The sequence below is a fragment of the Callorhinchus milii genome, unplaced genomic scaffold (assembly GCF_018977255.1).
Source record: "Callorhinchus milii isolate IMCB2004 unplaced genomic scaffold, IMCB_Cmil_1.0 Scaffold1, whole genome shotgun sequence".
NCBI lineage: Eukaryota > Metazoa > Chordata > Chondrichthyes > Chimaeriformes > Callorhinchidae > Callorhinchus > Callorhinchus milii.
Window position 1 is genome coordinate 131,322,392 of NW_024704742.1, and position 20,535 is coordinate 131,342,926.

A 20,535-nucleotide genomic window follows, 5' to 3' on the forward strand; every position below is an offset into this window, starting at 1 on the left:
GTATTATTATTTATTATATAATTATTAATTATTTACAATCATAATTATTAATTCCACAGATCAAGCAGATTCAGCTGTTCGCAAACCAGAGGTGCGAACACCCTGACTGAATCCTGATGGATTAACCACCACCGTTCGTGTGACAACGTGCGAGACCAGTCAGTGCAATGACATAGTCTAGAAATAACAGCTTAAAGTTCTCCGATGGTCAATATTGAATTACACGGTTCTTCATAGTGAGAAAGTGAGCAGCTGCTTGGGAGTTTTTTTTTTGACCTACATTATCAACCTTTCCCACAATCAATCCACGGAGATGGCAGAGGAATAAAATAACTATCAGCCCGTCCTCTTAACAACAGAAGCCCGTTTTGTGAACAGACACAAGGCTTTTGAGACTGTTCATTACTGCAAGGAATTAGATTCAAATATTAATAGTTGCGAAATGTGCCTACATACAACCGAGGCAAGCAATATTGCCTCATTAATTTTTATTACGGAAAAGTTCCTTATGTGACCAGAGAATAATGCAACATGTGTCTCTATATCTATCTGCACAGCGAGTGCAATCCTAACTATATCACTGAGTCCCAAATTAAGAATCCCTTATCTGCAGCGGAGAGGGGGAAAAAAACGGTATCTGTTTCAGAATAGAAGTATTCCGTGTTAATGGCTGTTGATAAAATGCATCTGGGCCAAATGGAACAAAATAATTTCATTCTTCTGATAAACCTTGAGGGTCGTTTACATATAAATGAAGCCCCATGTGTCGCCGCTGTTGACCCCATCTATTCTGTGAGACAATAAAGCCACTGAACTCATCTCAAAAATTTATGGATACCTAGTTTCTGCGAGACAGGATTTGCTGTGTTGCATTAAAAATCTTTCTTATTCTTCCTGCGCTATCCTGTGGTTCAGGCCTTTGGAACACATTCCCTTTGCTCTCTTGTTTTAAATTCGAAGTTCGAGGGAATTAGACGAGTTTCCTGTGAATCTTGTCATTGAAATACTTAAGATTGTGCGGCAAATAATAAGGTTCTGACTTTGTCGTGCTGTCTGCTCACTGAGTGATGCCACCTTTCAGCGTACTCCAAATGCAATGGCTGTAACATAATTTGTGTGAGCGCCGGTTTGTTACACGTTTCCGTTCTGTCCTCAAGAAATTGCTCACTGATGCCTGAAATGGTTTACAGTATACCTGCTCAATGTGTTTATTAGTCCAATTAAGAACTGTATAGTACGTCACTCTGAGGCACTATTCTTCAGGAATGCAAGTTATAATAATAATTCTTGCATTTGATACAGCGCCATATCACATCGTTGCGAGGTCTCAATGCTCTTCACATTGAAGAGCTTTGCTATGCACAGAATTTATAAATTTATTTAACAAAGTAATAAATAGATAACGTAATAAATTATTAAATAAAATTGTTGCGTTTGTGAACTGACACAGTAAAATCTACACCTCCAGCTCGGGGGCCCATCCAGTACTGCGTAGAGCCCTCCCGACGGGAAACAACAACAAAATGTTGCACTTATATTGCGCCCCTCACTTAGGGCAGCTTCCCAGAGATCTTAAAGTACCTGTGTAAATGTAGACTGTATTTAACTGCGCAGACTTGCCCCAGCAGAGATGAAAGGTGGCTACAGCAGGAGATGTGCTGCTTTCTCCACCGATTGGTATCAACATTTTTGGATTGATGAAGAGTCAGACCCGAAACACGAACCTATCTTTCTCTTTCAGATGCTGATCGACCTGCTGTGAATTCACAGCGTTTTTTCTGCTTTCTTTTTACATTTCCAGGACTCGGCTGTGTTTTTTTTAAAGTTGATTTCAACTTCGCTGTCGTTCACGGTCTCGAACGACGTTTGCTCAGTTCAGCGCTCGGTCTATTATAGCGAGGCCTCGGGTGCGAAGCAAACAAGGAGAACAGTGTAATACTCTGATTTCTACAATAAGCAGACATGTCGGGACCATTGTTCTACTCTGCAGCAGTTCGGCAAATGAGTTTATTGAGGGACACTGTCAAGATGTTACAAGATGTGCCGCTTTACCCTTGAGCTCAAGCATGATAATAAACATGGCATTTGATACAACACCTTTCAGGTCAAGAGGACGTCTCGAAGTGTCACCCTGTACAGTGCAGTGACTGTGTATTTTGCAGGCGAACCCAGTAATGGCAATTTGCGCACAGCAGTGCCCCAAAAACAGCTATGAAGTGAATGACCAATTTTTTTTGTGTGGGGACATTGTTGGTCAGGACACCGGGAGACAAACCCTTCTCTTTTCAAATAGGGCACTGAGATCTTTAATGGCCACCTGAACAGGCAGTCAGGACCTCGGTAAAACGTCTGTTCTGAAAGACGACACCTCCATCAATATATTTCAGCCACAAAATATAGAATCAATTTACTTTACGATATATTATGTGAAGTACAACAAAAACAACTTGTATTTATATAGAGCCCTCCACGCCGGGCGGCAGTCCAGAGAGCTTAGAGACATTTCAAAGACATGATAAGACGCTATATCAAATGCAAGGATTATTATTATTATCAATGCAACGCTCCCACAGCATTGCATTGGAGTATCAATCCCGGTTTGAATCCACAACCTTAGAAGTCCGAGCTCTACCAAGCAAGGTTAGGAGATTATTCCACATAAATACCAATCTGTAGGAAAGCAAATCTTCTGATCTCTAGTCCCACTAGATGTTTTTTAAATGTAAACCTAAGCACTTCAGCACCTCTTTACTTCTTAGACCATTTTGTGTATGATCCTGGACTAAACGATTGCAGGAGCCAACATCTGGATAATGAGTGAAATAATTGCCACCGAAAAAGCAAACCAAAACTCATTATGTAACGTAATGAAACCACAGGGAAAGATAGAGGGAACAAAGACATCAGGAAAATGGATTCAAATGTAAAATAAAACAAAATAGTGAGCAATTTGTCATGGCTGTTTAGTCCAAGGTCGATAGCAATGAGCTGAGAACAATTCTCCTAACACTGAGTTAGCCTGCATGACAAAAGGAGACCCAGCAGGTTGTGTATTGGAGCACAGTGGAAATACTGATACATCAACGCCTTTGCTGGGGAGGGAGTGATATGTCACTGCTGGAGTCCTACAGAGAGACGACAGTGCTCACGATGCTTTTCTTTTGTTCTTATTTAGAAGGTATAACCCGAATTGAATAAAACATCTCTCCTGAAAGACCACGCCTCCATCAACACTGCACTCCCCCAGCACTGCAATGGAGCATCATTCTCGACATGGGGCTTGAACCCACAACTGTTTGACTTGGAAGCCAAAGCACTACCAAGCAAGGTTGGGAGTTTATTCCACATAAACGTGCTTGAATCCGAATTTCCCAAACCCTTCATAATCCTGAATATCTCCGCGACAATCGCGTTATTTCATGGGAAAAAGCTACATTGGGGTGTTAGGCGAATCAGGTTGGTGCAGTTGGATGCTAATGAGATCTCCTGTTATCCTCACCCAAAAGGCCGCTGCTTGTAACACTCAATGGAATTTTTATCCGTTAGACCTCTCTGATCATGCAAGAAAATCATAGAAATTTACAGAGCAGAGGGAGGTCATTCGGCCCATCAAGTCTGCATTGATTCTCATAGCAATGCTGTCCTTTCTATCCCACTGACCCTGCTCTATCCCCATACCCCTTAAAGGCTATATTTAACACACTACTTGTCTACTTCCCTCTTGAAACCTACAATGGACTCTACAATGGATCAGTGGTGAAACGTACCTGAGAAATGCGGAAAATCCAAATTTGAATTAAATTCTTGCCTGCCCTAAATCTTAAACTTTAAGCCAAATTGTGAATTCTTTTTACAGGCTAAAACTGGGTGGAATCTCAGGTCTCAGATGTGGTCTCACCAACGTCCACGGACAAAATAATAATAACTCCTTATTGAGTCGTCCCAAAGCGCTTCACAGAATCTACTGTAAAGTGAACTGACTGTATATTTTGTGGTCGAAACGTAAATGTAAAATGACCTCTCTTTGATTTTTTTTGCGTCATACCCTTGGCTAATGCTTCCCTACGGATACGTTGGGAATTGCATCCGCATGTGGGAAATGTGCCAATGCTTGTTCGCTTGCTGCCGAGTGTAATCACAGCCAGATGGAGCCGGGCCTGTCTGATTCATCAACAGGATGAGTCTTCAGCAGCTTGTGGAGACCTGACACGCCGAGAGAGAGAGGCAATGGGAACAATGGAAAGGAGGGACCGAGAAAAGTCCATTCGATTCATCCAGCTGAGGGACTTATTCCTTCCCCATACCAAATGTGGTGCCCGCAATCAACTCCATAACAGGCTCCGTCCAGCCCACGGTGCAATGTACTCAGCAAACATTCCTCAAAGATCAACCCAACAAATTCTCCAAGAATGTAAATGGTTAAAAGAAAAGTTACGTTTCATATGTCGCTAATTATCACAACAACAACAACAACAACAACAACTTGCCTTTACATGGTGCCCCTCGTGCAGGATAGGGTCTTGGAGCGCTGACGCTATCACAGTTAAATCTGTCAACGCAAACGTCGCACTTCCCCACCTGATCCTGAAGACTGGAAATGAACTCTTCCCACTTTGCTCACCCGACCACCCTCCCATCACATGGGGCATCCTTCCCTCTGATTGGCCATCAGTCAACCCAATGGCTCATCTGTCTTAAAAAGGACCAACCCTTTTACTCAGCACCCCCCCACTTTCCCCCCCACCACCCTCCCCCCCACCACCCACCACGAATATTTTCACCCACCACCGATGGGGCAATGTATTGTTTAGGGGGAACCATTATGATCAGGTCATTGAGGGTGGAGGGTTAAGAAGAGACATACTTTTTCCCTCCTCAGTCAAATTACTTTGGTACAATGATTCACTTTGAACGGGCTCCAATTCTCATTCGGAACAGGCTGTTCCTGCGTTGGTATTCCCTAGCGTGTTTTAAAACAAAATTATGACTCGTCATAACTACCCCCCAGCAACAACCTGATCACAATGCATGATCACTCAACGATGTGATAAGGCGCTATATCAAATGCAAGAATTATTAAAATGATTAAAACATAATAAACCTTTGCATTTCCTTGCAGTTTGGTTAAAGGCAGCACAGGCACAATGCGGGCTGACTGCCGTCTCTTTGGGTTGTATGACTTGAAGGCTTCCCAATTAGGTAGTTGTGTGGAGTCCTGTAGAGTATTGGTTAAAACATTTGCCTCGCAAGCGAGAGGACCCAGGTTCAATTCCTGGGCACGGCGAAACATTAGGTATGTTTCCTTACTCCTCACACTTCTGTTTACCTAACAGTAAGTAGGAACCCGATTGTTAGTCGATCAGGCTTTTCCGGGGGTAACAATCCATCCGAAAAATAAATTAATTAAAATAATAAAAAATATTTAAAACATTATAATTTATTCAATCAATCCACGACTGTTTATGGGACACTGCTGTGCGCAATTGGCTGCCACATTTCACCCATGAGATATACAGTCAATTCAATTTACAGTATATTCTGTGAAGCACTTTCGAGACATTTCAAAGACGTGATAAGGCACTATATCAAATGCAAGGATTATTATTATAATAATCTTTGCATTTCATATTGCGTCATTGAAATGTCTCAGAGCAGTTTAGTGTAGAGTGTAGTGACTGTGTGTTGTGAAGGTGAAATTTTGCAGTAGAGTATTTTATTTCAACTGTTTTTTTTCCCCGGAGTATGAGAGAGGGCGTAATGTTACGTCAAAAATACTTTTCCTACACCCCCCTCTCCTTGTGCCTTCCACTTCTAAGACATCTTTCGCAACTAAGCACTCTGGGATGCTACCCTGCTTGAGGAGTGCTGTATAAATGCAAGTTGTTGTTGTTATTGTATAGGTTTGCTCACAATGAGCTCTGGCTTGACGCTGATGTGAACTCTGCACAATATACAACCCAAGAAGTGAGATGCAGCACAAATCACCATGATTCATCTGCTGGCATTTCTAATTATTTAGTTCACTGCTGCTGTCATTTCAGAATAAATAGTAATCTTTTGCTTAAGAGATGTGAGGTTAGGTGCTGACTGTATATCAAAATGTGAGTGAATTATATGAAATTGTTCCTCTATAATGCAGCTTTTTTTTATAATTTCTATTTCTCTAGATGCTGTGGATACAGATTACCATCAGATCTGGTCTGGTGTAAATTGATATCTGTGGCTGAAATTTCTCAACGTAAAGGCAGATGTGTGTTTGTGTGAATGAGCCATGCTTTACGAGCTACTTTAGATGCTGTGAGTGAAATGTGATTAACAACAAATGTTTTTTTTTAGGTCAGCCAGGTGTCTGACACATGTGGAAACCCATCACCGTGCTTAAGAGTATCCAAACCAAACTGAAAATTCCATGCATCCCAGCTAATCATGGAAATACCAGAGATATTTATTGGAATGGAATGCGCACTCTCTTCCTGGAGGGACACATCCTACATACCTAATTCCACCAAGTATTAGGTGTAGGTTGGCAAGAGCCAAGGCTTGAGGACCCCAGAATATTCATTAGAGTACTGCTGGAGTCTAACCAGCTAACACTGCATAGCATGTAATCAAGGCACCGCCTGGCAAACTTTCTTGCTGCTTGTTCAGCTAGGACCACCTTACCTTTTAGGGCTTTGGCTTGCAGGGTTAACAGGAGCTGATTGGGAAGAAACCTTGCCCCCTCCCCCAATGGATGGTCTGCCCTTCCAAGTCCTGCCAATGAGCCAGCCTGGCTGTGCCCTAGAATACTGCGGACCTACCCGGCTCAGAAATTGGACTTTCGAGACCTCCACAGCGGGGTGGCTTGATTCTGACATTCCATTGGCAAACATATCATCTTGGAGCCATTTAAGCTCCAAGGAGAATCCGCTTACCTCACCCCTAACATCCAAGGGGAATAGTCAAATGGGTCTCCAGGTTAGGTCTGCATATCATACATTACTCTACTGGAATATAGTGGAAAGGAGTTTCTCCCAGTGTGCAGACCAACAATCCCCACAGATGAAATTGGTGATTTACTTCATGGCTCTTTGTGGTGCATTGCATTTTAAAAAATTGACAGTCCCCTTCTGATCCCAACTCCCAGCTCAGGTCCAAAACCCCTGATTATACAAGTGTAATTTGTTGTTTTGTTGCATTCTCCCACGAATACAGTCACTACATTTCACACTAAACCCTTGTGCAGAATGTTTAGATGTCCTATCAGTGTGATGAGGCACAATGTAAAATACAATATTCAGGATTGATGCACCATGTTAGAGTATCCACAATTTGTCAATTTTTTTAAACACGGATTTAATTCCGAAACCTATTTTTTCCAGAAGATCCTTCGAATAGCTACCGAAAACTGACTTCAAAGTCAAGATTGGATTCAACAATTTGCCAAATTTATGGATGGTTTAGAATGCTACATTAATTGAGTAAATTTAGATTCAGGTGGAATTTATCCCCATTGGGTATATTTAATGCATTTCTTTTAAACCTTTCTTTGTATGAAATCAGCCCACCACTGGATGCAGCAATTTGCAATGAAATGATCTGGGTTTTGACCCCCAGCTGTGTTAAATATAACCGGAACATATTTTAAGAATGTCACAGCAAACTTTAACTGGGCCAGAGTAAGATATAAAGAGTGGGATTAACACAGTAGTGGGAATGTATGTTTGTTATACGGTAGAATTCTGCTTAAAGGGGTTGTTTTAACTTGTCACACGTCACATCACATAATATCACAAGATAGCTGTGGTTTCAGCCATTATGCCTCAAGACTGCCTCAATCCCTTCACCTTGCCTCCTCCTTGACCGTCTTCAGATCACACCTACCTTTTTGCCCTCTCCTCTCCTCTCCACTGCCACTGTTAAGCGTTCCGAAACACTACACCATGTGAAGGATGTTATATTAGTGCAAGCTGTTGCTGTTGATATTGTTCAATCACGTTTCAGTGACAATACCTTGACTGTCTGGTAAAGCATTGGTCATACACACATTCACACATACAGCTGCCTTTATAAAATATGCAGTCAATTCACTTTACAATATATCCTGCAAAGAGCTTTGAGATGTCTCAATGATGTGATAAGGGGCTTTATCAAATGCAAGGATTAGTATTATTATTTTTGTAGGCCACTGCTGTGCACAATTGGCTGCCGCGTTTCACCCACGCCTTTACAGTGTATTCTGTGAAGCGCTTTGAGACGTCTAGTATCAAATGCAAGGATTATTATTAGTAGTAGTATTAGGCAAACACAGCAGCTAATTTTTGCAAAGGAATGTCCCACAAACACCCATGAAGTAAATGACCAATTTTGTCAACCAATATTTGCCCAGAACACTGGGAGAAATTCCTTTCTTTTTGCAAATCATTTGATTGGATCGACCTCAATTGGTTTCTTGTCTCATCCAAAGGCTGACACCTCTGACAATACAATACAGTGCACCTCCAGCACTGTAATGGAGTGCCAGCCTAGACTGTGCGTTCAAAGTTCTGACGTGGGGCTTGAACCCAAAACCTTCTGACTCGGATACATAAGTGCTACCAACTGAGCTTGGCTGACAACTGTAACTGGGACTCTCAAGCATGGTGATTGGTTTCTACATGTGTGGGACACCCGGTTGACTAAACCCATCGCCTACCCCCTCCTCACCCAGATTTTACTGAGACGTGTCAATCAATGGGGGTGGTTACGGGAGAATTGGAAGAAAAGTGGTGCTTAGCTCTTTATACAGAGGTCAGGCAATGGTTGATTTACAGATCCGAATACAAACTGTGTTGATTGATCCTATGTTGGTTTTATCCCCAGCCTGAGGTTCACAGCATTGCGTTATATAACTATAAAACTGGAATTTTTCACATCAATATCATTTTGCATAATGTAACAAAATTGACTTTTTCAGATAAATAAGTGTTCATGCTAATGGCCTGCTATTTAATTTAATGGTGATTACACTGAATAGCATGTAAACTTTTAGCAGTAAATATATTTCACGCTCAATGAGCAATTTGCAAATCGCACTAAAATTATCATACTGTTGAAATTCATCATTTTTTTATCAGCAAATAATGAATCGCTCCTTGCGACTTGCTGACCAGCCTTTTAGATGTTTACACAATCCAGGTGTGGACATAGTAATGATAATAATAATCCTTGCATTTAATATAGCACCTTATCGCGTATTCGAGATGTCTCAAAGAGCTTCACAGAATATACTGTATATTTTGTGAGCGAAATTATTGCATTAACACACACAAAGAACATGTTTTCCCTATGAGTCCATTTTGAAGATTGCTCCTTAGCACAAAAGTCAGACTTGTGAAACTGGGATAAACCAAGTCTGATCACCAGTCTATGCTGAGATTCTTTATTTCAACCAAGGCAGTGTGGCTGCTGTTATAATTAACCTCAGTGCCCTGGAATAAGGAGAATGATGAGCCAGAATTAGCTTTGGCTCATTACTGAGCTGACACAGACTAGTTGGGCCCTCGGCATGTACTAGTTGGACTCAATGGCCTGTTGTTTCTGTGCCGTGTAATTATATATGTGTGTTAATACCTTTGGCCATGCTCCAATGACCATGCCCCCAACCCACCATTCACCCCTCTTGATTCCAACACCCAGCTCGGGTGCAAACCTTTATCTTGGGATGTGCTTTAGATGTGAAAGGCGCTATTTAAATGTAATTTGTTGTTCTTATTGTATGCCAGCCTGGCTCAATTGGTAGCAATCTCACCTCTGAGTCAGAGGATCGTGGGTTCTCGCCCCAACGTCAGGACCTTAGAATTCATATCTTCTAGGCTGACATTCCAATGCACTGTTTTGGGCGCTGCATTGACAGAGGTGCTGTCTTTCAGATGAGAAGTTAAACTGAAATGCCACTTGCCTGTTCAGGTGGACATTAAAGATCCCATGGCGCTGTTTAAAAAGAGAAGGGAGTTCCTGTTGTCTTGGCTAACAATCCTCCAAATAAAATTGGTTATTCAATTCTGACTGTGGGACATTGCTGTGCGCAAATTGAACTGCCACGTATGCCATCAAAAAAATATAGTTACTTCACTTTACAGTACATCCCTTGATGAAACTTGAGACGTCCTCCCAACATGAAGGTGTTATGTGAAATTTAAGGATAATTATAACTCTCACTCCCGATTAGTCCCAAGTGTCCCCTGTCGGAAAGTCCAGACATGGGGTTTGAGCCCACAATTTTCAGAGGCCAGAGTACTGCTAATTGAGCAAGGCAGACAATCTGAGTCAAACTAAATGGAGAAGGATTAAGAGCAAAGCCATTGAAAGCATGTGGCACTAGCTGCTGGTTAGTTGTGCGAGTGATGTGAAGGATCTGTACCAATCTGTAACTGAATGAAACAGTTCTCATACACTACATTGTACATTTACATATATATATATACACATACATAGACAGAGAAAGAGCCTTTCATGTCAGGAGAGTGTCTTAAAGTACGTATTCGCGGGAGCAGATCAAAGCTCAGCAATTCAACCAATTCACTGGAAAAGGAGTGAAGATTGCTGTGCAGTAAAAGTGTGTGATCCGAAGGAAGTTGATAAAAGTAGAGTGACATCATAATATAATAATAATCCTTGTATTTCATATTACACCTTATCATGTCTTTGAGACGTCTCAAAGCGCTTCACAGAATATATTCTAAAGTGAAGTGTATTCTGTGGGCGAAATGCAGTGGACAATTGCACACAGCAATATCCTTCAAACAGTTGTGGATTGAATGACCAAATGTTTTTTTTAAATCATCAACAAAAGAATGGAAAGTGTTACTGACATGAAAAGGAATGAACTGTGTATGTCAAAGAGTGAAGTAGGGCAGAGGGCGATGAAAAAAAGAGGCGAGAGGTTAAACCAACAACTGAAGATAGAACGATTTGAAAGAAAGGTAGAATAAAAATAAGGAAGACAATAGATCACAAGACAATAGATCATAAGATTGGTTCAGATGAAAAAAGCTTTCTGGTCCATTTGATCTAATTCTTGGATGAATACCCACCCTACCGTCTTCCCATCACAGCATCATTTTTTTAAAATGAGTCCAGGTGTCCTGACCTCAACCACTCTTCCTATTAACCTGTTCATGTCATTAATTACCCTCCGAGTAAAGAAAAACATATTGATGCCTTTCCTGAAATTGCCCTAATTTCAACCCTAACTCTTTGGTCCTCTGGTTCTACTGTCTTGTTTAATCACGGAAGTATTGTTCTGGGTTTACATTCTCAATCCCATTTAAAATGTGACAGCCCTCTACAAGGTTCGACTCTGACACTAAAGATAGACGGGAACTTGTTTAGAAATGCACGCTGCCAGATGGTGTCATTGGCTCTGAAGTTCCCCAAGGTGATGACTTAGTGAATTACCGAAGTATCAGAGTAGAGTTCCAGAGGTGCGTGACATATGCAGCAAGGTCGTCAGTGAATCAGCTATGCCAAAAAAGATACTGTGGCATAGTCTAGGCCAGGACTTTCAAGGTGATGGATAATTTGAGAACTCATGTAGCTTTTATAACATTGGAGCATAGGACAATAAAGCAGTAGGAATTGCTTTTCTTAGGAATAGCACCACCAGTAGCAATTTTCCCAAGGAGACCAAAAAGGTTGATGGGAGTAGATAATCAGGCCAGATAACCGCGTGTCAGATAACCTCTGTGTGTTATTGTGGCATTAAATTCAAGAAGTCAAAATTATGGAGAATTGGTGGTCACGGTCTGTAAACACGGAAAGGTCAGGCGCTGTTACCAAGATAAAAATTCAGGCCCACTGTAATAACAATAATACACCTTGCTTTTGATATAACGCATTATCATGCTATTGAGACGTCTCAAAGTACTTCACAGAATATACTGTAAAGTGAATTAACTGTATACTTTGTGAGTGAAACGCAGCAGCCAATTGCGCTCAGCAGTGTCCCAACAAACAGTCATGAATTCAGTGACCACAGTTTTTTCTTCTTTTGGAGGGATTATTAACCTGGGAAAGCCATATGCCAATCGAGTAACAACTGGGTTCCTACTTACTGCTCGGTAAACAGACGCATGTAGAGTAAGGAAACTTGCCTAAGGTTTCACCTCGGCCAGGAAACAAACCCGGGTCCGATCACATGCGAGGCGAGTGCCCTAACCACGATACTATGGGACTCCAATTATTGGGACAATGTACGGGTATACATTTGTGGCTGCTCTGACCTCTGCTGACCTGGTGCTGTATGTACTGTGAGTTAATGCAGTGATCTCAGAAAGGTTACAAACACTGGCCTGGAGGGATTGTGTCACAGTAGCTTTGGCAGTCCTCAAATTCATCCACGTGCTCCCTTCACAATGCCCTCTGCTTCCTTCTTGTGCCCTGGTTAACTGCAGCTTTAATACTCGAGATCCAGTTTCCCAGCTTTATTTTTGGAAACAAATTATTCTAATGTCTTGACCTTGGGCCAGTCGTTAATTGCAAGAGAGAGAAATCAATTTGCTTCAGTGAGTGTGAACTAATTTCAGAGGTTACCCTCAGACCATAGATCAGACATAGAGCTCTTAATAAGACAAAGAGACAGCAGACTTTCCCAGTCCTCTCTGCTATGGCTAGATTTACTGTGGCAGCTCACCTTTGTTTCTGCATCCTGACTTGTAAAAATGCTTCTTTTGAGTTGAATAATACCAACCAGAGCATTTGTTTGCAAAAGCAGTCGCCACACTTGAGAGTAATTAATGAACGGCACTCTGAGCCATTTTCAAATGATAAAGCTCTATAAACGCACAATTTCTTTCTTTCTTTCTTTCTTTCTTTCTTTCTTTCTTTCTTTCTTTCTTTCTTTCTTTCTTTCTTTCTTTCTTTCTTTCTTTCTTTCTTTCTTTCTTCTTTTTTCTTTCTTTCTTTCTTTCTTTCTTCTTTCCTTTCTTTCTTTCTTTCTTTCTTTCTTTCTTTCTTTTCTTTCCTTTCTTCTTCTTCCTTCCTTTCTTTCTTTCCTTTCTTCTTCTTTCCTTTCTTTCTTCCTTTCTTTCTTTCCTTTCCTTCTTCCTTCCTTTCTTCCTTTCTTTCTTCCTTTCTTCTTCCTTCCTTCTTTCTTTCTTCTTTCTTTCCTTCTTTCCTTTCTTCCTTCCTTCCTTCTTCTTTCTTCCTTTCTTCCTTTCCTTCTTCCTTCTTTCTTCCTTCTTTCTTTCTTTCTTTCTTTCTTTCTTTCTTTCTTTCTTTCTTTCTTTCTTTCTTTCTTTCTTTCTTTCTTTCTTTCTTTCTTTCTTTCTTTCTTTCTTTCCTTCCTTCCTTCCTCCCTCCCTCTTTATTCACATCCTTGTGAGGTTTGCCAATGCATCATTTCTCTATTGAGAAAAGCATTTGATGGAGGTGACCTCAGCCAATCCTGTTCTGGAGCCAAGTACACAGGACTGTCTGTACACAAACAGCCTGAGTTGACTGTAAAGTGATTAACCTTCTCTCACCTTTCCACAGCATCTACCTCTTGGCTTTACCTCTTCTGCCCAATTCCCCCCACCCCATACCATGGACAGCGTAGCTGAGATTGGAAATCCGTTATGTGGAGACTAGTGATGTATGTCTTAATCCTACCAGTTATTGCCACAGTGAGTCAGTGCAAAACTGCTGACTCAGAGCTTAACACCTAAAAATAGATCCATCCATTCACATTAAATGTGTGACATCCTCCTCTGCCTTTCTTTGACTGCTACTCATTCAATCCTGTGCCACTGGATGGTTGACTTGAAACTCCTTTGAGATCAAGCATGATCCGCAGAGATTTTAAGAGCAGAATCCTACAGAATAAGGCTGTCAAAAATAGCATTAAATTCACGGGGGGTGGGCAGCAAGGGAACAGAGAAAGGCTAAGTATGAAGGAATCATGTTTTAAATACAGATTAATTATAAAATAATTGATTTATATATTGGTCACAAGTAAGAGGTCACAAGCAAACTGCAGTTATCGATCGCTTCTATACTCATGAGAATAGGTATCTTTGAACCGCTTGGAGTTGGTAACAGTGTCAGACAAGGAATTAACCCCTCTGTTAAAGTAGGGCTCATTCCTCAATTTACTGCATTCAAACCTTATTGAGACCTGTGAATGGACATCTGATTTAAATGTTTACAGGGAAAGAGTGAGGTGAAAAATGTGACGTTACATGAAGAATTCAATGAGATGATTATCGCATTAACAAGAAATTACATTTATATAGCGCTTTTCACGTTGAAAGGCCATCCAAAGGTGCTGGACATCAAATCTCTTGTATGTACACACATATAGCTATCTCTAATAATAATAATGCTTGCATTTGACATAGCGCCTTGTCATGTCTACGAGACGTCTCAAAGAGCTTCACAGAATATAAGTGAATTGACTGTGCATGTTGTGTGCAAAACCCAGCAGCCAATTGCACACAGAGGTGTCCCATAAACAGTTGTGGATTGAAGTAACCAATTTTTTTAAAGGAATTATAGCATTAAATAGCATTAAATTCATGGGGAGTGGGCAGCGAGGGAACAGAGAAAGGCTAAGTATGAAGGAATCATGTTTTAAATACAGATTAATTATAAAATAATTGATTTATATATTGGTCACAAGTAAGAGGTCACAAGCAAACTGCAGTTATCGATCGCTTCTATACTTATGAGAATAGGCATCTTTGAACCCCCGGAAAAGTGTTCCCCAATAGATTAACAACTGGGTTCCTATTTACTGCTAAGTAAACAGAAGCTTGTGGAATAAGGAAACTTGCCCACTATTTCACCCTGCCAGGAACAGAACCCAGGTATCTCACTTGCGAGGCGAGTGCTTTAACCACTGAGCTACAGGACTCCTATATATATAACATATATATATACACGCGCACACAGTGTATATGTGAGTGTGTGTGTGCCCATCTATATGCAGTAGATGTATGTCTTTAGCCATTTCACCCTAACCTGTATAACACCTGCATCAATCCCACTGCTTTACCTCCTCTATATGTTATATGTTAATAACACAAATATATACAGCGGCCTTCACGTTCGATAGCATCTTGGGTGTCCAACCCTGTCACTGTGCAGCGCTCCGAAACGCTATCTTGCAATTTGGGCACTATATAAATGCAAGTTGTATATATATATATATCTGTATATCAAAGCAAGTGTATGTGTGTGTGTGTGTGTGTGTATGAGTGTTGACAGACAGATTTGTCATTTTGGGAGGAAAATAGAAAAATATACTGGAAATCTGCAGATCAATCAGTGTTTTAGTGCGACCTTTCATCAGAACTAGTCTCACATTGGGAGGAAAAACCATTCTAAAGACACGGTAAAAAGATGGTTATTTTGAGCGATCAGAATAAAGTGCATGTTCCCTGTGGTTCTTTTCAGACGTCTGAATGGTGCTAAGCGCTCACAGTTCAGACCATTGTCTTAAAAGGAAAGATCGTGCAGAATTGTGGATAATTTTCAATGCAGCCTTAATTTGGAAACCGTTTTTTGTTGCGAACTTTGGAAAACCGTCGGCCAAATTAAAGCTGAGTTGAGAAATTCTCCGTACTATCTCACATTTGTGAAACCATAATAATCCTTGCATTTGATATAGTTTCTTATTGCGACAAAACATCTCAAAGAGCTTTTTGTAGTGTAGTCACTGTGTATTTTGTAGGCGATCGTGTCAGACAATTTGCACACAGTAACCTCCCACAAAGTTGTAATAATGATCCTTGCATTAGATATAACGCTTTATCATGTCTTCGAGACAGCTCAAAGTGCTTCATAGAATATACTGTGAATTGTGCTCAAGAGCGTCCCACAAACAGTCGTGGATTGAGTGACCAAATTATTATTATTACTACTTTTTTTTTGAAGGGATTATTACCATAAAGGCCATGATCTGTATAATTTTTTTTGATCTGACAACAATTTCCTCACCAGAATAATACAACAACAACAACAAGATTCCATTTATAGAGTGCCTTTCACGTCGGGAGGACGTCCCAAGGCGCTGTACAGTTGGGCCAGGACCCGAGCAGGGGGGAAATGGTCAGGGTGAGGGGAGGGAAGGGAGGGAGCGAGGAGGGGGTAGAGAGTCGAGAGGGGAGCTGAAGGCACGGTCAGAGAGAAAGGTCTTGAGACCGGCCTTGAAGGAGGAAAGGGAGGAGGCAGCGAAGGCACTGGGGGATAGAGTTCCAGAGCCTCGGGGCTGAGAGGCTGAAGGCCCGACCACCAATGGTAGGGCGGTTGGGGCGGGGGATGTGGAGGAGACCGGAGCCAGAGGAACGGAGGGTACGGGCAGGTAGGTAGGGGGATAGTAGGTCGGAGAGGTAGGAGGGAGCAAGGCTGTGAATGGCCTTGTAGGTGAGGATGAGGATCTTGAATTCGATCCTCTGGGGGATGGGGAGCCAGTGGAGGCGAGCGAGGGTGGGAGTGATGTGGTCCCGAAGCCTGGTGCGGGACAGTACACGAGCTACAGAATTCTGAATGACCTGCAGCTTGTGGAGGGAGGTGCCGGAAGGCCGGCGAGGAGAGAGTTCCCATAGTCCAGCCTTGAGGTGATAAAGGCGTGGACCAGTGTTTCAGCAGCGTGAGGGGTGAGGTAGTGCCGTAGTCTGGCGACATTCCGGAGGTGATGGAAGGTGGTGCCAGTTGTGGCGTGGATATGAGGGAGAAAGGACAGCTCAGGGTCGAACAGAAATAATAAAATAATAATAATCCTTGCATTTGATATAGCGCTTTTCACGTCGGGAGGACGTCCCAAAGCGCTTCACAGGACACACTGTAAAGTGAATTGACTGTATATTTGTGGGTGAACGCGGCAGCCAATTGCGCACAGCAATGTCCCACAAACAGTCGTGGATTGAAAATGATCAATTCATTATTGTTTTGGGTTTTGGAAGGATTATTATTAGGAGTGTGGAGTAAGGAAACTTGCCCAAGGTTTCGCCCTCTGCCTGGGATTGAACTCAGGTCTCTCGCTTGCAAAGCGAGTGCTCTAACCACTGAGCTACAGGACTCCACAGAATGGATACCTTCACAGCGTTTTTGAGCCTAGCTGTTAACGCAAGGCATTTTGTTGGGTCAATGTGAAGTGCTTATTATTTTCAACTCATACTTCCCAACATACATTTTTAATTCTGATCAGAGCTCAACACATGACAAGATATGTATTTTTTNCTGTACCTTATACATTATGAATATATGGGGAGTATTTTCTTTGTTACAAATCCTTTTGGGTGAAGCTAGTGTATGCATTTTGTAGTTGATTATTGACTGGGAGAGCATTGATTATTCAGGTATCATTGTTTGAGGCAGCACCTGCAATGCATTTTACTTTTCATGTCTCAGATCAAAGCAATTTCACAAAGTTCACTCATTTATGCAGCAAACGTAAGTAAGCCTTTTGTAGATCAAATACACATGCAGCCTTCAAGCCTGTTGGTGATTAACAAGGCACTCAATCAGAGAGGAGTGATAGGTTGGTGCACAGGGCACCAACCTTGTGGTCAAGAGCTCAATCAATGTTTTTTACATTGAGCCTCGACCAAAAGCAGAAGTTACCAAGGAAAGCAAGCTACAAGATGTCAGCCTGGCTAAGTCAGCAGCACTCTCACTATCCCATGGTACTTTAAACAGACATAGTCCAGGCAGTGCTGGGATTATGCTGCATTGTTGGAGGCACCATCCTTTGGGATGGGATATTAAACTGAGGTTCAATCTGCCTGTTCAGGTGAATGTTAAAGTTCCCTTGGTATTACTTGAAAAGAGGAGAGAAATTTTAATTGGCATCCTGACCAACAATCCCTCAGTTAAACTTGGGTGTTCACTTCATGGCTGTTTTATGAAACATTGCTGTGCGCAAATTAGCTGCCATGTTCGCCAAACAAACTGTACATGATGGTAAATCCTGTGAAGCGCTTTGAGACATTCTCTGGAGAAGTCTAGAAAGTGAGGGGTAGAAGTGAGACACTGAAAGCTTGCCCACCGATAGTGGGATGGGTAGTGGATGGGGCGATGGGACATGAAGCAGGCAACTGTTTGCGATGGGACATGAAGCAGGCAACTGTTTGCGATGGGACATGCAGCAGGCAACTGATTGCTGAGCAGAAAGATGGAGTTTTCAACAATGGGTACTGAATAGTGTAGGACTGGGAATATTGGCTGATTTTATTTTGTCTTCTATAGAGGCACTGAGGTCAACTTCCCCCTGGCTGAGATATAATCCTTGCATTTGATATAGAGCCTTATTACATTGTTGAGTCATCTCAAAGCGCTTCACAGGATATATTGTAAAGTGAATTGATTGTGTATTTTGTGGGTGAAGCATGGCAGCCAATTGCGCACAGCAACGTCCCACAAACAGTTGTGCATTGAGTGACCAATTTTTTTTAGGGATTATTACTCCCAACAACAACAACAACTTGCACTTATATAGCGTCCTCCATGCAGGGTAGCGTCTTAGAGCGCTTAACAGTGACGGAGCCTGACTCTGAACCAGGCGGGGGTGGTGGGGTGGGGGAGTTTAGGAGTTGTGGCCATAAGCACGGTCAAAGGAGAAGATTTTCAGGTGGGACTTGAAGAGGAGGAGGGGGCAAGATGGAGGGATTCTGGGAGAGTGTTCCAGAATTTTGGGACGTAGTAGCTGAAAGCGCGACCTCCGATGGTGGGATGGAGGGATCCGCCAAATGACTTGTAACCGGGTTCCTACTTACCTCTGGTAAACAGATACGTGAGGAATAAGGAAACTTGCCTAAGGTTTCACCCAGTCCGGGAAACAGACTTGGCTCCTCTCGCTTGCGAGGCGAGCGTGCTAACCACTACGCTACAGGACTCAGGACTCCACGAGATCAGTGAGCTCAGTACATGCTGGGAGCCACATCAACAACCTTATGTTATGAGTGGGCCAGTGGAGTACCAGGCAGCAAGTTTGCCCACTAAGCAATTTGGACTTGATTTTTAAGGCAACCTATGACTGAAGGCCACGAATCACAATCTTATTTTCCACTGGAAATTTAAACTTAACACTTATCTGTATGTAGCCTGCGTGCTTATGAATGTATCTGATGCAATTTTAAATGTATAATTTCATTTGCATCTTTGATGTTCTGTTACTTATACATCAAAATGACATTAGAGATAGATGTAAGTAAGCAGGACAAATTTACAAAATCCTACTGAACAATAGAGGAGAACAGCACTCAGACACCCCCACCCGTCAATAAACAAGCGAGATGGAAGACTCAAACCAGAATAATCCCCTCTTTGCTCATGTTACTTCTGTGGTCCTTAAGCCACCTGACCCTGAGCAATACTGATGTACAGAAACAAGCAATAGCATTGATGTGGGTAACACAAAATAATGGATGGATGGGAGTGGGTGGGGGGATGAACTACAGAAGATATGATGTCAGCTTTGCTCAGTTGGCAGAGCTTTTGCCTCTGATTCAGAATGTTCAAGCCCCACATCGGAACTTTTGAACTTACAAGGCTGACACTAAAATACAATGCTACATTATTGGAGGTGCCGTCCTTCTGATGAGATGTTAAAGCGAAGACCTGTGAACATGTGGAGTCCTGTAGCTCAGTGGTTAGAGCACTCGCTTTGCAAGCGAGAGACCTGAGTTCAATTCCAGGCAGGGCGAAACCTTGGGCAAGTTTCCTTACTCCACACAGAGCCTAATAATAATCCCTCCAAAACCAAAAACAATAATAAATTGGTCATTTTCAATCTACGACTGTTTGTGGGACATTGCTGTGTGCAATTGGCTGCCGCGTTCGCCCACAAATATACAGTCAATTCACTTTTCAGTGTGTTCTGTGAGGCACTTTGGGACGTCCTCCCGACGTGAAAAGCGCTATATCAAATGCAAGGATTATTATTATTATTATTAAAGATACCATTATCGGTGCTATTCGAAAATAGGAAGTAGTTTCTCCCATGTCCTGGCCAATAATCGCCTAGATAAAATTATTCATTCACCTTTATAGCTGTTTGTGGGATACTGGGATGTGCATAATCGGCTGCTGCATTTCACCTACAAAACGTACAGTCACTAAACGTTACGGTAACTCCTGCAAAAAACTTTGAGAAGTCGTCCCATAATGAAAGGCCCTGTATCAAATACAAGGATTATTATTATTATTATTGTTTTCATTACAAGTGAATCATGTCTTCCCCCTCCACAAAAGTTGTTCCTTCCCTTGTTATTTTTAATGGAAACATTTTAACACAGCCTCTCAAGATGCTACATTGCTTCTGGGACTGGTATTAAGCAAATAAATGCTGGCTCTGCTGCCAGGCGCTGTGCAATCCTTCACGAGTCAGGAAAAATTTCAAACTAAAGTCTTCCTCTTGACTGCAATTGCTCCTTTCTGAAATCCAATTTCCACTATTAACCTTGATCCCAACCTTTGGACCCAGGAGCCAACCGCTCGAACAGCACTTACTTTAAAGAAGAATAACTTGCAGGAAACAATACAGAGGAACATCATAACGCTCAGTGCATGTCGTAGTTATCCATGCCAAAAAAC

At 41.9% G+C, this 20,535-nt stretch overlaps 1 protein-coding gene across 1 annotated transcript in view; it reads right to left on the bottom strand.

Moving 5' to 3' along the window:
* The window catches only part of celf4 (CUGBP, Elav-like family member 4), a 536,216-nt gene that overhangs the window by 366,827 nt on the left and 148,854 nt on the right, over nt 1–20,535 (bottom strand). The gene's annotated exons all lie outside the window — the stretch shown is intronic.